Genomic DNA, 14,786 nt, shown 5'->3' with positions numbered 1-14,786 from the left:
CCACCCTTCTACTTCTTCATCCAGGTTATTTATAAAAATCATAAAGAGGAGGGGTCTCAGAACAGATCTCTCTGGATTACCACTGGTCACCGGTCTCCATGCAGAATACAAACCATCTACAACCACTCTTTGCCTTCTGTGGGCAAGCCAATTCTGGATCTGCAAAGCAAGGTCTCCTTGGATCCCATGCTTCCTTACATTCTGAAGGAGCCTTGCATGGAGAACCTTATCAACTGCCTTCCTGAAATCCATATACACTACATCCACTGTGTTTAGTTACATCCTTCATCCATGTGTTTAGTTACATCCTCAAAGAATTCAATGTTTGAAAGGTATGACCTGCCCTTGACAAAGCCGTGCTGACTATCCCTAAATAGATTATGTCTCTTCAAATGCCCATAAATCCTACCTCTCAGGATCTTCTCCAACAATTTGCCCACCACTGAAGTAAGACTCACTGGTCTATAATTTCCTGGGTTATCTCTACTGCCTTTCTTGAACAACATTTGCAACCCTCATCTGTCAAAGATCATTGCCAGAAGCTGAGCAATCTCCTCCCTCACTTCCCACAGTACCCTGGGGTATATCTCATCTGGTCCCAGCAACTTATCTAACTCAATGCTTTTCAAAAGCTCCAGCACATCCTCTTTCTTACTAAGTATATGCTGGTGTTTCAGCCTGCTGAAGATGTTGGAATGGAAGTGTAGGATAGAACTGTAGCCCAAAACAAAAGAGAACACAGGAAGTATCAACACATCAGGTGGTATTTGCGGAGAAAGAAATTGAGTTAATGTTACTGCTGGGCATCTTTGCATTTAAACTTGCCAGTTCTGATAATACAGGAAAGATGTGATTTAAAATGACTGAAATGACTGAGGGTTGAAGATCACAGCATGCCTTAATGGAAGATGTTGGACTTTGTTGGAATATATGAAAGACCAAAGATAGTGGAGTCTAAGTGAGAGTAGAATGTTAAACGGTAAGCACGTGATCACCCTTTTCGACTAATGAGATTTTCTGCAAAGTTTTCCCCCCATCTCCATTTTGTATCTTTGTTGTAGAGGACCGAATGCAGTACGTAGATTGGAAATTGTGCAAGTGTATCACTGCTGCACCTGAATGGGGTGAATGGGTCGGTCTCAGAATAATGTGAACAAGAGGGAAAGTGTTGCACCTTCTGCAATTACATGGGAATGTTTGGAGAAGGAAGTCTGAGAATCAGAGCAGGAGTCCTGCGGGAGCCATTTTGATTTTTTCTTCTCATCATGGTTAAGAGAGGCGGGACTGCGCAGGCATGTGATGTCAGGCAGTGAAGCGCGAAAGATTTAAAAGGAATACAGCGGGCAGCGGAGTGAGCTGGGAGCAGAGTGAAGGCTTAAGGGCTCGGGCTCAACGGGCTTAGGTGGAAACGGGCGAGACAAGGTAGGTTTAGTTTTCAATTTTTCCTGTTATTTGAGGAAAGGGGGAAGTATGAGTGTGAGGGCAGCTTGTTGTTCTCGCTGTCGGATGTGGGAGGTCCTGGAGTCTCCTAGCCTCCCGGACGTCCACATCTGTGCCAGGTGCGCCGAGCTGCAGCTCCTAAGGGACCGTGTTAGGGAACTGGAGCTGCAGCTCGATGACCTTCGTCTGGTCAGGGAGAGTGAGGAGTTGATAGAGAGGAGTTACAGGCAGGTGGTCACACTGGGGCCACAGGAGGCAGACAGGTGGGTCACGGTTAGGAGGGGGAAGGGGAAGAGTCAGGTACTAGAGAGTACCCCAGTGGCTGTACCCCTTGACAATAAGTACTCCTGTTTGAGTACTGTTGGGGGGGGGGGAACAACCTACCTGGGGGAAGCAACAGTGGCCGTGCCTCTGGCACAGAGTTCAGCCCTGTAGATCAGAAGGGTAGGGAAAGGAAGAGGAAGCCAGTAGTAATAGGGGACTCGATAGTTAGGGGGTCAGATAGGTGATTCTGTGGCTGCAATCAGGAGACCCGGATGGTAGTTTGCCTCCCTGGTGCCAGGGTCCGGGATGTTTCTAATCGCGTCCAAGATATCCTGAAGTGGGAGGGTGAGGAGCCAGAGGTCATGGTACATATAGGTACCAATGACATAGGTAGGAAAAGGGAAGAGGTCCTGAAAGGAGAACATAGGGAGTTAGGAAAGGAGTTGAGAAGCAGAACTGCAAAGGTAGTAATCTCGGGGTTACTGCCTGTGCCACGCAATAGAGAGAGTAGGAATGGAATGAGGAGGAGGATAAATGCGTGGCTGAGGGATTGGAGCAGGGGGCAGGGATTCAAGTTTCTGGATCATTGGGACAGGTGTGACCTGTACAAAAAGGACAGATTACACTTGAATCCTAGGGGGACCAATATCCTGGTGGGGAGATTTGCTAAGGCTACTGGGGAGACTTTAAACTAGAATGGTTGGGGCGTGGGAATCAAATTGAAGAGACTAGGAGAGAGGAGGTTAGTTCACAAATAGAGAAAGCTTGTAGACAGTGTTTGAGGGAGGATAGGCAGGTGACAGAGAAGGGGAGCACTCAGACCAAAGATGTAGGGAAGAAGGAAGAAAAAGATAATAAAGTTGTTTGCACCGTTAGGGATAAACAGAGAGTAAGAGGTAGAGAGTTTCTTAAATGCATTTATTTTAATGCTAGGAGCATTGTAAGAAAGGTGGATGAGCTTAGAGAATGGATTGATACCTGGAAATATGATGTTGTAGCTATTAGTGAAACATGGTTGCAGGAGGGGTGTGATTGGCAACTAAATATTCCTGGATTTTGTTGCTTCAGGCATGATAGAATCGGAGGGGCAAGAGGGGAAGGTGCTGCATTGTTTGTCAGAGAAAATATTACAGCGGTGCTCTGGCAGGATAGATTAGAGGGCTCATCTAGGGAGACTATTTGGGTGGAATTGAGGAATGGGAAAGGTGTAGTAACACTTATAGGGGTGTATTATAGACCACCTAATGGGGAGTGAGAATTGGAGGAGCAAATTTGTAAGGAGATAGCAGATATTTGTAGTAAGCACAAGGTTGTGATTGTGGGAGATTTTAATTTTCCACACATAGACTGGGAAGCCCATTCTGTAAAAGGGCTAGATGGTTTGGAGTTTGTAAAATCTGTGCAGGATAGTTTTTTGCAGCAATACATAGAGGTACCGACTAGAGAAGGGGCAGTGTTGGATCTCCTGTTAGGGAATGAGATAGGTCAGGTGACGGAGGTATGTGTTGGGGAGCACTTCAGGTCCAGTGATCACAATGCCATTAGTTTCAATATAATTATGGAGAAGGATAGGACTGAACCCATGGTTGAGATTTTTGATTGGAGAAAGGCTAACTTTGAGGAGATGCGAAAGGATTTAGAAGGAGTGGATTGGGACAATTTGTTTTATGGGAAGGATGTAATAGAGAAATGGTTTTCAAGGGATATTGGAAACTTGGTTCAGAAAAAGAGAGAGATCTAGAATAAATATAGGCAGCATGGAGTAAATGAGGTGCTTGAGGAATATAAAGAATGTAAAAAGAATCTTAAGAAAGAAATTAGAAAAGCTAAAAGAAAATACGAGGTTGCTTTGGCAAGTAAGGTGAAAATAAATCCGAAGGGTTTCTACAGTTATATTAATAGCAAAAGGATAGTGAGGGATAATATTGGTCCTTTAGAGAATCAGAGTGGACAGCTATGTGGGGAGCTGAAAGAGATGGGGGAGATTTTGAACAATTTATTTTCTTCGATATTCACTAAGGAGAAGGATATTGAATTGTGTAAGGTAAGGGAAACAAGTAGGGAAGTTATGGAAACTATGATGATTAAAGAGGAGGAAGTACTGGCGCTTTTAAGGAATATAAAAGTGGATAAATCTCCAGGTCCTGACAGGATATTCCCTAGGATCTTGAGGGAAGTTTGTGTAGAAATAGCAGGGGCTCTGACAGAAATATTTCAAATGTCGTTAGAAACGGGGATGGTGCCGGAGGATTGGCGTATTGCTCATGTGGTTCCATTGTTTAAAAAGAGTTTTAAGAGTAAACCTAGCAATTATAGGCCTGTCAGTTTGATGTCAGTGGTGGGTAAATTAATGGGAAGTATTCTTAGAGATGGTATATATAATTATCTGGATAGACAAGGTCTGATTAGGAACAGTCAACATGGATTTGTGCGTGGAAGGTGCATAGAGAGAGTACAGAGGAGATTTACTGGAATATTACCTGGGTTTCAGCACCTAAGTTACAGAGAAAGGTTGAACAAGTTAGGTCTTTATTCTTTGGAGCATAGAAGTTTGAGGGGGGACTTGATAGAGGTATTTAAAATTATGAGGGGGATAGATAGAGTTGACATGATAGGCTTTTTCCATTGAGAGTAGGGGAGATTCAAACAAGAGGACATGAATTGAGAGTTAGGGGGCAAAAGTTTAGGGTAACACGAGGGGGAACTTCTTTACTCAGAGAGTGGTAGCTGTGTGGAACGAGCTTCCAGTAGAAGTGGTAAAGGCAGGTTTGATATTGTCATTAAAAAAAATTGGATAGGTATATGGACAGGAAAGGAATGGAGGGTTATGGGCTGAGTGCAGGTCAGTGGGACTAGCTGAGAGTAAGCCTTTGGCATGGACTAGAAGGGCTGAGATGGCCTGTTCCTGTGCTGTAATTGTTATATGGTTAGATGGTTATAAAAGATGAGCGGATGGTGGAGGTAAAAGAATTAACCAGGTAACTGTTCGATTGGGAAGCTGAAAGGGAAAGAGAGGGGAAGATGTGCCTACTTGTGGATGAGAAAAGGTGAGAGCAGACATTGAAGAAATAAATGAGATGTAAGTGAGGCAGCTATCAATTATGGTAGAGGGGAAAACATGGGTAAGGCAAATAGAAGAAACAGAGGGACAAAAATAAATATGATAGAGATACTGTAGAGTAACTGGGAAAATGGAATGGTTCTTACAAAAAGTAAAATGGTAGGAAATGCAATCAAGGGAACTGGGGTCTGTTGGCCTATGATGATAATGATCATCAGAGTACCCTCTGGGTTGGAGTTAGAATGGTCAAGAAAGGGAAGAGAGGAGTAAAATATGGATTTTGCCTTCTTAAGGGAGCACCTCCTGTAGCTAGTTCCGATGGTCGGGAGGGATGTGTCAATGAAACATTAAGCAGAATCCACTACACTCTGCAGCTTCATCATTTCTTGTGCATTCTGCTGGCTGTGCCAGAGCGTTATATAACTAGTCAAGATCGTTTCAACAGGAAATCTTTGGTGACAATCCGTAATTCCTTACCCTAAGAAAGTAAAGGCACTGGTGAGATTGTATGGGCCCAGGACAACTCATCTGATCTGTTATTTCAAGTTGCCGACTCTCTGCACCATCAGTATGTACCAGCGCTTGCTTATCCTTCTTCCCTTTGCTGAGGCCAAGGCTCAGCTCTTTAATTTAGTTGATGTTGAGTGAGAGGTTGTTATTACGGCACCACTCTACCGGGTGTCCTGTCTCACTCCAGTAAGCTAACTTGTAATCTGTGATTCACCCAACAACAGGGGTGTTGTGGCAAATCTGAAAATGAGCACCAAGTCACATTTGCCTATCAAAGAGTTATTTTAAATCTCAGTACTGCTGAATTTCAAAGATCCATGGCCTCATGTCAATGGTCTAATTCAACACCTGAGTTAAGGAAGGAGTCAAATGTGTTGTGATATTATTGCAATGGTTTCCTCTCCACCGGTGCTACATGTAACTGCTCCGCTGAACCTCCCAATGGAATGAAGGGTGTATGCTGTATCACCACCCATCCCTGAACGCTGACACTAACACCCGCCCCTCTCGCAGTTTCCTTGGCTTCTGCTGGTACCTTTCAAAGATTATAACAGAGTACCATTGATTTCACCCCCCACCCCCACCCCATTGTTTTGATTCCTGTTTCGATTATCTCACAAAAGTAGAGATATAATAGTTAATTTGTTACATGTAACTAATTAATGGTTTTCTGGTTTAGGATTACAGGAAGCATGTTGTTAAGTTTTTGGGGTTCCAGAGTCTGAGTCAGTCGAAATAAGTCATACTCTTTTGATCAGGCATGGGTGAAGGATCGGGATAGGTTTCCAATGTGGTGGTTCCTTCACTGGCCCAAAACGTTGACTGCACAGTCTTTTCCGTCAATACAACCTCCAGCATTTTGTGTGTGTTCCTTGTCCCTCTGTGCCTGCTGGCTGTTCTCACAGGGACCCTCCCCCCAACTTTTTGTTCTGGCATCTTCCCCCTTCCTTCTTAGTCCTGAAGAAGGGTCTCAGTCCAACATGTCAACTGTTTATTCATTTCCATAGATGTTGGCTGGCCTGCTGAGTTCCTCCAGCACTGTGTGTGTGTGTTGCTGTGGAATTCCAGCACCTGCAGTCTTCCTCCTCATGTTCACTGCTGCTATCCTTTGTGTTTGGTAGCCAAGCTACAGCTCCCTGCTCCCACCTGCTCCAGCTATAGCTCCAGTGGTACTGTCTGCACCAGACTGCTCTGGTCCCACATATTCTCTACATTTTAAGCTTAACATGGATGGGTATTTACAGTTAGGCAAGTGGATATAAAATTTGCTCAGTGGGAGGGGTCAGAGGGTGGTTGGTTTTCAGATTCGAGGCCTGCGACCAGGGACGTGCCATAGGGATCTGTGCTGGGTCCACTGTTTGTCATCTGTATTAACCATTTGGATGAGTTGACAATGGTTAAATTTGCAGAAGTCATGAAATAGGGGGTAGGGTGGTCAATGAAGTGAGTTAGCTCAAATTGCAACAGATCTGGGAAGGGGGGCAAGGAAAGGAAGATGGAATAAGAGTGCATTTTACATTTGTGAAATGACAGCAGGGAAATTCTTACCCAATAACAGTAGAACAGGTGGACCAGAATACAAGTGATACAAGTGCATCGTTCCCTGAAAGTGGTGACACGGGGAAACAGGATGGTGAAGTAGGTGTATGGCATGCTGCCTTCATCGGCCAGGGTGCTGAGCTTTGGAGTTGGGACTTCTGGGACAATATGTTGATGAAAACGGCACTTCTGCACAGTTCTGGTCACCCAGCTTTAGGAGGGATGGTGAAGTAGGGGCATAAACAGTTTCACAAGGATAATGCCAGGATTTAAGTTACAAGAAGAGTCTATATAGGCTGGGATTGTTCTACATGGAGTGAAGGAACGTGAAAAGTGGCCTTTAGAAGCTGATAACATCAGGAAGGGCATGGATAAGGTGAATGGTTGCAATCTTTTTCCCAGCTGAGGTGAGGTTGTATAAGGCATCGGTGAGGCTGAATTTGTAATTTATTTTTTTATTGAAGTTCATCATCAAACAAACATTTCCATAAGATGTATTTCAGACATTGTACATATATATCATATAAGTCACAAATCTCCACACACTATTTATTTGAGGTATACACTTATAGAAAAGAGTGGAAGGAAAAAACAGGTAAAAGGAGAAAACTATGTACAAGTAGGGAGTGATTTTTTTTACAACAGATTCATTGATTTGTGAGAATAAAATCAGGCCTATGAGGCATTATGTAGTTAAACCATTTTTCCCAGTATGAATCAAATTGTTCCAACTTATGATTAACAGATGCTGTTATCTTCTCCATTTTGTAAATGTCCATTGTAATTTCCATCCATGCATTTAAAGTTGGGCTCTCCTGTGATAACCATTTCCTAGTAAGAGTCTTTTTACCAGCCACTGACAGTATATTCATTAAATATTTATCTCTTTTCAACCATTCTTGATGTATATACCCAAAATATATGGCCTTACTCTCTAAAGGTATTTCACATTTAAAGATGTCTTGTAGGGCATTGTGTATCCCCCTCCAATAGTTTTTGATAACAGGGCAGTCCCAAAAAATATGATAATGGTTTGCATTTTGATTTCCACAATTTCTCCAGCAAACAGGGAGGTTACTATCATAATGGGATTTCTGAGAGGGTGTAATAAAATATCTTATCAAGTTTTTCCATCTGAACTCCCTCCATTTCTGTGAACCGGTACACTTCCATTGATACCTCCATATTATTGTTCATTCTTCCTCAGATATAATTATCCCTCCTTTCTTCTCCCATTTTTTTTAATGTATGAAGTCGAATGTGTTTTAAGATTTGACAAACCCTTATACATGCTTGAAATTATTCTACTACCATTATCTGAATTATATGCTTCTCTAAATAGCTCTATCAAGCATGTACTTGCCTTGGTTACATTTTTAAGTATCTTATTAACATATTGTCGCATCTGTAAATACCAATAAAAATCTTGTTTTTCTAATAAGTGTTTCACTTTAAGCATTTCAAAACTGAACAGTGTTCCTTCTTTCATTATGTTGCAAAGAACTGTTATTCCTTTAGCTGTCCTGTTCTTAAATCTAGCATCCAGTTTATTTGGTGTAAAATCGAAGTCATATGCACACCATTTAAGAACTGCAATATCTCCCTCTAGATTATATTCTTTTACAGTAGTTTTCCATATTTTAACAGTCAATTTCACCCATGGATTATCAAAAGTATTTATGTACCTTTGCAGGTTGTTATCAGCCAAAATTGCTTGTATGGGGATGGGAAGTACCCGCTCCTCAATGTTTTTCCATTGAGCGTCATATGATGGGTTGCAACAACATATCACAGCTCTCAACTGTGCTGCAAAATAATAATCTCTAAGAGAAGGTAGGCCCCATCCCCCCTTTTCCTTTGCTAATTGCAAAGTTTTGAGACGAACTCTAGGCCTTTTACCCTGAGTGAGGCCGAATTTGGAGTATCTTGTGCAGTTTTGGTCACCGAATTACAGGAAGGATATTAATAAGGTTGAAAGAGTGCAGAGAAGGTTTACAAGGATGTTGCCGGGACTTGAGAAACTGAGTTACAGAGAAAGGTTGAATAGGTCAGGACTTTATTCCCTGGAGCGTAGAAGAATGAGGGGAGACTTGATAGAGGTGTACAAAAGTATGATGGGTATAGATAGAGTGTATGCAATTAGCTTTTCCACTGAGGCTAGAGGAGAAAAAAACCAGAGGACATAGGTTAAGGGTGAAGGGGGAAAAGTTTAAAGGGAACATTGGGGGGGCTTCTTCACACAGAGAGTGGTGGGAGTGTGGAATGAGCTGCCTGATGAAGTGGTGAATGCAGGCTCACTTTTAACATTTAAGAAAAACTTGGATAGGTACATGGATGAGAGGGGTATGGAGGGATATGGTCCAGGTGCAGGTCAGTGGGACTAGGCAGAAAAATGGTTCGGCACAGTCAAGAAGGGCTAAAAGGCCTGTTTCTGTGCTGTAATGTTTTATCGTTCTGTGGCTGAGTTTAAGGTTAGTTAAGTCAGGTCACTTTTATTGTCATTTTGACCATAACTGCTATGTACAGTACATAGTAAAAACAAGACAAAGTTTTTCAGGACCATGGTGTTACATGACACAGTACAAAAACTAGACTGAACTACGTAAAAAACAAAAAAAAAAGAACTACACTAGACTACAGACCTACCCAGGACTGCATAAAGTGCACAAAACAGTGCAGGTAATACAATAAATAATAAACAGGACAATAGGGCAGTAAGGTGTCAGTCCAGGCTCTGGGTATTGAGTTGTCTGATAGCTTGGGGGAAGAAACTGTTATATAGTCTGATCGTGAGAGCCCGAATGCTTCGGTGCCTTTTCCCAGACGGCAGGAGGGAGAAGAGATTGTATGAGGGGTGCATGGGGTCTAAAAGGAATGTAAGGGGCAACTTTTTCCACAAAGGGTTGTTGGTGTTTGGAGTAGTGTATACAATTATAATGTTCAAAAGGCATTCAGATAAGAACATGGATAGGAAAGACTCAAAGGGAAAAGAGCCAACCGAAGGAAATGAGACTAGCTCGGGTAGGCAACTGGGTTGGCATGAACAATTTGGGCTGAACAACTCTATGACATCATGACTAAGATGAGGCACTAGTCCTATTCACATAGGCACAAAACGACCCCTTCCAAGAATACAATTATGCCACTTTTCTGTTGTGCGGTCATTCTTGTCATAGATCTTGAAGCAAACAAGCATCACTTGCTGTCCAAACACCTAATAACATAACACATAGTGTAGGAACAGAATTAGGCCATTCAGCCCATTGACTCTGCTCCACCAATCAATCATGGCTGATTTATTATCCCTTTCAATTCCATTCTCCTGCCTTCACAACATAACCTTCACGAATCAAGAACATATCAAATTAAATATGACCAATGACTTGGCCTCCACAGCTATCAGTAGCAAAGAATTCCACAGATTCATCACCCTCTGGCTAAAGAAACTCCTCGTCATCTCTGTTCTAAAGGGATGTTCTTCTCTTCTGAGGCTGTGCCCTTTGATTCTAGACTTCCCCAACCCTCCACATCCGCTCTATCTAGTCTAGTCTTCTAAAAATGCAATAGGTTTCAATGAGATCTCCCCTCATTTTTCTAAACTTCACTGAGTACAGGCTCACAGCCTCAAACAGTCATCATAGATTAACCCTTTCGTTCCTGGGATCATTCTCAGGAACTTTGTCTGGACCCTCTCCAATGCCAGCACATCTTTTCTGCGATAAGGGGCCCAGAACTGTTCACAATACTTCGAATGTGTGCAGACCAATGCATTATAAAGCCTCAGCATTACGTCCTCACTTTTATATTCTAGTCCTCTTGAGACGAATGCTAACATTACATTTGCCTTCCTGATCACCGGCTCAACCTGCTCGGGGACTTCCAAATCCCTTTGCAGCCAGCTGGAGGTGCAGTGGCATCAGCGCCGGACTTTGGAAGTCAAGGCTCCCGAGTTCGAACCCAGTCGGGACCTCCCCTGGGCACGCTTTCCATTTGTGTCCAGTTGAGCACCAAGCTAGCCACTCGGCCTCACAAAAAATACAAGGGTCGAGTCAGGAATGTTCATACTGTGACCCGGTTAATCCGAAAGGAGACCAATCCTGACACCACGCGCCAGACAACAATGGCTGACTGGTGTGACAAGCTATGAAAATGAATCTCTGATTTCTAAATTTTCTCCCCATTTAGGAAATAGTTTGCACCTTTATTGCTTCCACCAAAGTGCATGACCATCCATTTCTCTAATGCCACTTCTTTACCCATTCTTCAACTCTGTTTAAGTCCTTCTGCCGACTTCCTGTTCCCTCAACACTACATATCTTTGTTTCATCCATAAGCTTGCAAAACCATCACTTCTATTATCCAAGTCATTGACATATAGTGTGAGAAGCTGCGGTCCCAACTGTTATGAATGTGAAGCAACTCTGAGGGGCCGAAGGGTACAAAGTCGCCCCCTCCTTTTTGAGAATCGCAAGATCGCTATTAATTCGGGTCTGGGACCCAGGAAATGAGAGGGAGACACGCAGAATCCACAAGGGTTTGGAATGTGTCCTGGCCTCAGCGGAACGGAACCACTGATAACGGCTTTTGTCTCTTGGAGACGGAATTGTGTATTGAGTACTGTACTATTCATTGAAGCCCCTCAGGGGACAACCAGAGTGGTCTGGTTGAGGGATTGCATCATCCCAACCTGATTGACATCTGAGACCCCGTGAGTAAGGATAAAAGAGGGTCTGGGGAACAACCCCTTTAGACGTACCAGGAGAAATGCTGGAAATCCTGTGACAGCGTTTAATAGCGACAGCCGGTGGGGGGCTCGTGTGCGTCCTCCCTTTGCCTGGGTGGCGGGCTCATCACGGAAGAATGGTTTAGCTAAAGGAGAGGCCACAAGTGAACGGCCACACCAACGAGACTCCTGACGGATTGAAATCATAAAGGAGAGCCGGCAAGTTTTTCTCCAAATCTCTCTCTCTCTCCAACCATTGCAACACAGCGGTCCCCAACGGCTGCAGCCTGCATGAACTGAGTGAACTTTATATTTCCATCGGACAATATATTATCCCCTAGACAACGATAGAGCTTATTTCTTATTGATTATTATTATACCCGCACTTTTAGATTTAGTATTGACGACGTATATTATCTGTATATTTGCATTGATATTATTTTTGTGTATTTTTACTAATAAATACTGTTAAAAATAGTATCATCAGACTTCAACGGACCTCTCTATCTTTGCTGGTAAGTGACCCAGTTATGGGGTTCGTAACACAACAATGACCCCTACAGAACAGAACTAGTCACCGGCAGTCAATCAGAAAAGGCTGCTTTATTCCCACTCTTTGCCTCATGCCAGTCGACCAATCTTCTATCCATGCTAGCATGGGCTCTTATCTTGTTAAGTAGCCTCATGTGTGGCACCTTGTCAAAGGCCATCTGAAAATACAAGTAAATTACATCCACGGACTTTCCTTTGTCTATCCTCAAAGAATTCTAACAAACTTGTCAGGCAAAATTTCCCCGTAAGGAAACCATGCTGATTTTGGCCTATTTTATTATGCGCCTCCAAGTACCCCAAATACTCATCCTTAATAATGGACTCCAACATTTTCCCAACCTCTGAAGTCAGGCTATCTGGCCGGTAATTTCCAGTCTTTTGCCTCCCTCTGTTCTTAAAGAGTGGAATACGATTTGGGATTTTCCAGTACTCTGGAACCATTCTGGAATCTATTGATTCTTGAAAGATCATTACTAATACCTCCACAATCTCTTCAGCTACCTCCTTCAGAATACTGGGGTGCAGTCAATCTGGTCCAGGTGACTTATCAACCTTCAGACCTTTCAGCTTTTCCTTAGTAATAGCATCTATACTCACTTTTGCACCTTGACACTCAAATTTCTGGCAAACTGCTAGTGTCTTCCTCAGTGAAGAGATGCAAATTCCTTACTGAGTTCATCTGCCATTTCGTTGCCCCCATTACTATCTCTCCAGCATCATTTTTCAGTGGTCTGATATTGACTCTGCCTCTCTTTTGCTCTTCGTATATCTGAAACAACTTTTGCTCTCCTCTTTTATATTAGCACCTTCATATTTTACCTTTCCTCTCCTCATTGCATTTTTGTTGCCTTCCATGGTCTGTAAAAGCTTTCCGTTCCTTTAGCTTCCTCAGAATTTTACTATGTTCTATGGCTTCCTTCGGTTGCCTTATCGTCCCTTCAGAATACTTCTTCTTATTTGGGATGTTCTATCTGCAACTTCTGAACTGCTCCAGACACTTCAGCCATTGCTATTCTGCCATCGTCCCTGCTAGTGTCCCCTTCCAATCAACCAGCCATTTATTTCCATGAGGGAAGGCAACTACAAATCTTTGCCGTTTTCTTGGTGTAACTGTATTTTCCAACTTTGGCACGGGAAGGGCTGCCTATAAAATCTTAGATTGCAATGCTACTCTCTACTCTTGTCAATCCAGCCCAACACTACTAGTCGCAGAGATCGGCAGGGAGCGATTCTCTTGGCTTTCAGCAAATGTTCCACGTAAACTGGAGTTCCTTGTAAACAATCTGAAGCAGACTGGTTGCTAATCCTGAAAATATGATTTAGGAAGATGGGTTGCTTCAGCCTGCAGTCTACTACTGCTAGGAACTTTTATTTAGCCTTCAGTGCTTCAACAAATATGAGATTTAACAAAACAGTATTTATCACAGCAAAGCAGACACGGAGCCTGTCATCACCTTTGTGGAAATGATGCCTCTATGTCCATAAATGTTCTCTTTACATTGGCCTCACTGGAGAGAGTTAATTTCTATCTGAACTGCCAGAGTTTGTTATTGCATGGAGATTGAAACGGCCTCATGATTTTGGTGTCCGTCATGTTTACTTTAACCTGCATGTGATGGGAGCAGCAGCAGAAATTTCCTCACGTTTCGAGGACTGCTCTTATTTCACTGGTAGGATGTGAGCATTTCTGTACAATATGCATTTATTGCTAATGAAAAGATGAGCAATTATCACTTTATACTTCCCGAGCTATTTTGAAGTGCTGTTAATTCAATCCTAATACTGATGTGTGGAGTCACTCACCCTCTAGGTAAGAAAGCAAATTTTCTAAAGTGCAGAAGGATGGGTTAATTTTAAAGTCATCATTATCAATCTTAGTTTATTAGTTTTGTTTAGCTAACTTTAAATTCTTCAGCTGCCTTGGTGGGACTTGAACTTGTGTTCCTACAGTACTGGTACTGCAAAATCGCATTGTGTAAATCTGTCTGAGTATTTTGCATTACTGATTCCAGCGGTTCCTAACCAGACGGGGTTCTTTATTCTCATTAATATTCAATGACATCAAATGCAATAATTTAGCAAATTAACACTTTCAATAAATTTTGAGGTGAAGTCAATTGGAGAATGGAAATGATTAGCAAGGCTGGTGGAGCAGCCATTGTGTGAGTGGGGAGGGTCCTCATCCTTCCCCTCCCCCCCCATTGGTTAGGATATCGATAAAACAGAGAGAATCACTCCAGGGCAGTGCTATGTTTACTAGCCCTTTAGTTAAGATTTATAAATATAATCCTTTAATTGAATGCAGTGTACTGTCTGTTATTTTGTGGCCCTAACTTGTAACAGGGTAGCAAATTACACAGCATCCACACAAACCGGGTTTGGGGTGGGACGAGCTGTCTTGGCGGAACCTGAGAGTGTCTTCCCTAGACTTCCACAGCCAAGGAAGCCGGTCTGTTTCATACTGTTTTCTCAGAGATCATAAAGCAAGGTTGTTTATTTTGATTTCACTCGGTATCGCATGTCAACTCTCACGTAGGCCTGTCTGTAACCCGAATGGGCACCAGATGGCGCTCAATAGTCATGCATTCACATTGCCTTGGATTGCTAGGGAATCACTGCCGACAAGCTTGCCGCCTCTGCCCATTCTAGTATGGAAACAGGCCACTCAGCCCACCTTGACTAGGCCGAACAGTGGGC

The sequence above is a fragment of the Hemitrygon akajei genome, chromosome 20 (genome assembly GCF_048418815.1).
Source record: "Hemitrygon akajei chromosome 20, sHemAka1.3, whole genome shotgun sequence".
NCBI classification, from domain to species: Eukaryota; Metazoa; Chordata; class Chondrichthyes; order Myliobatiformes; family Dasyatidae; genus Hemitrygon; species Hemitrygon akajei.
Note: the sequence above shows the minus strand (reverse complement) of the source record.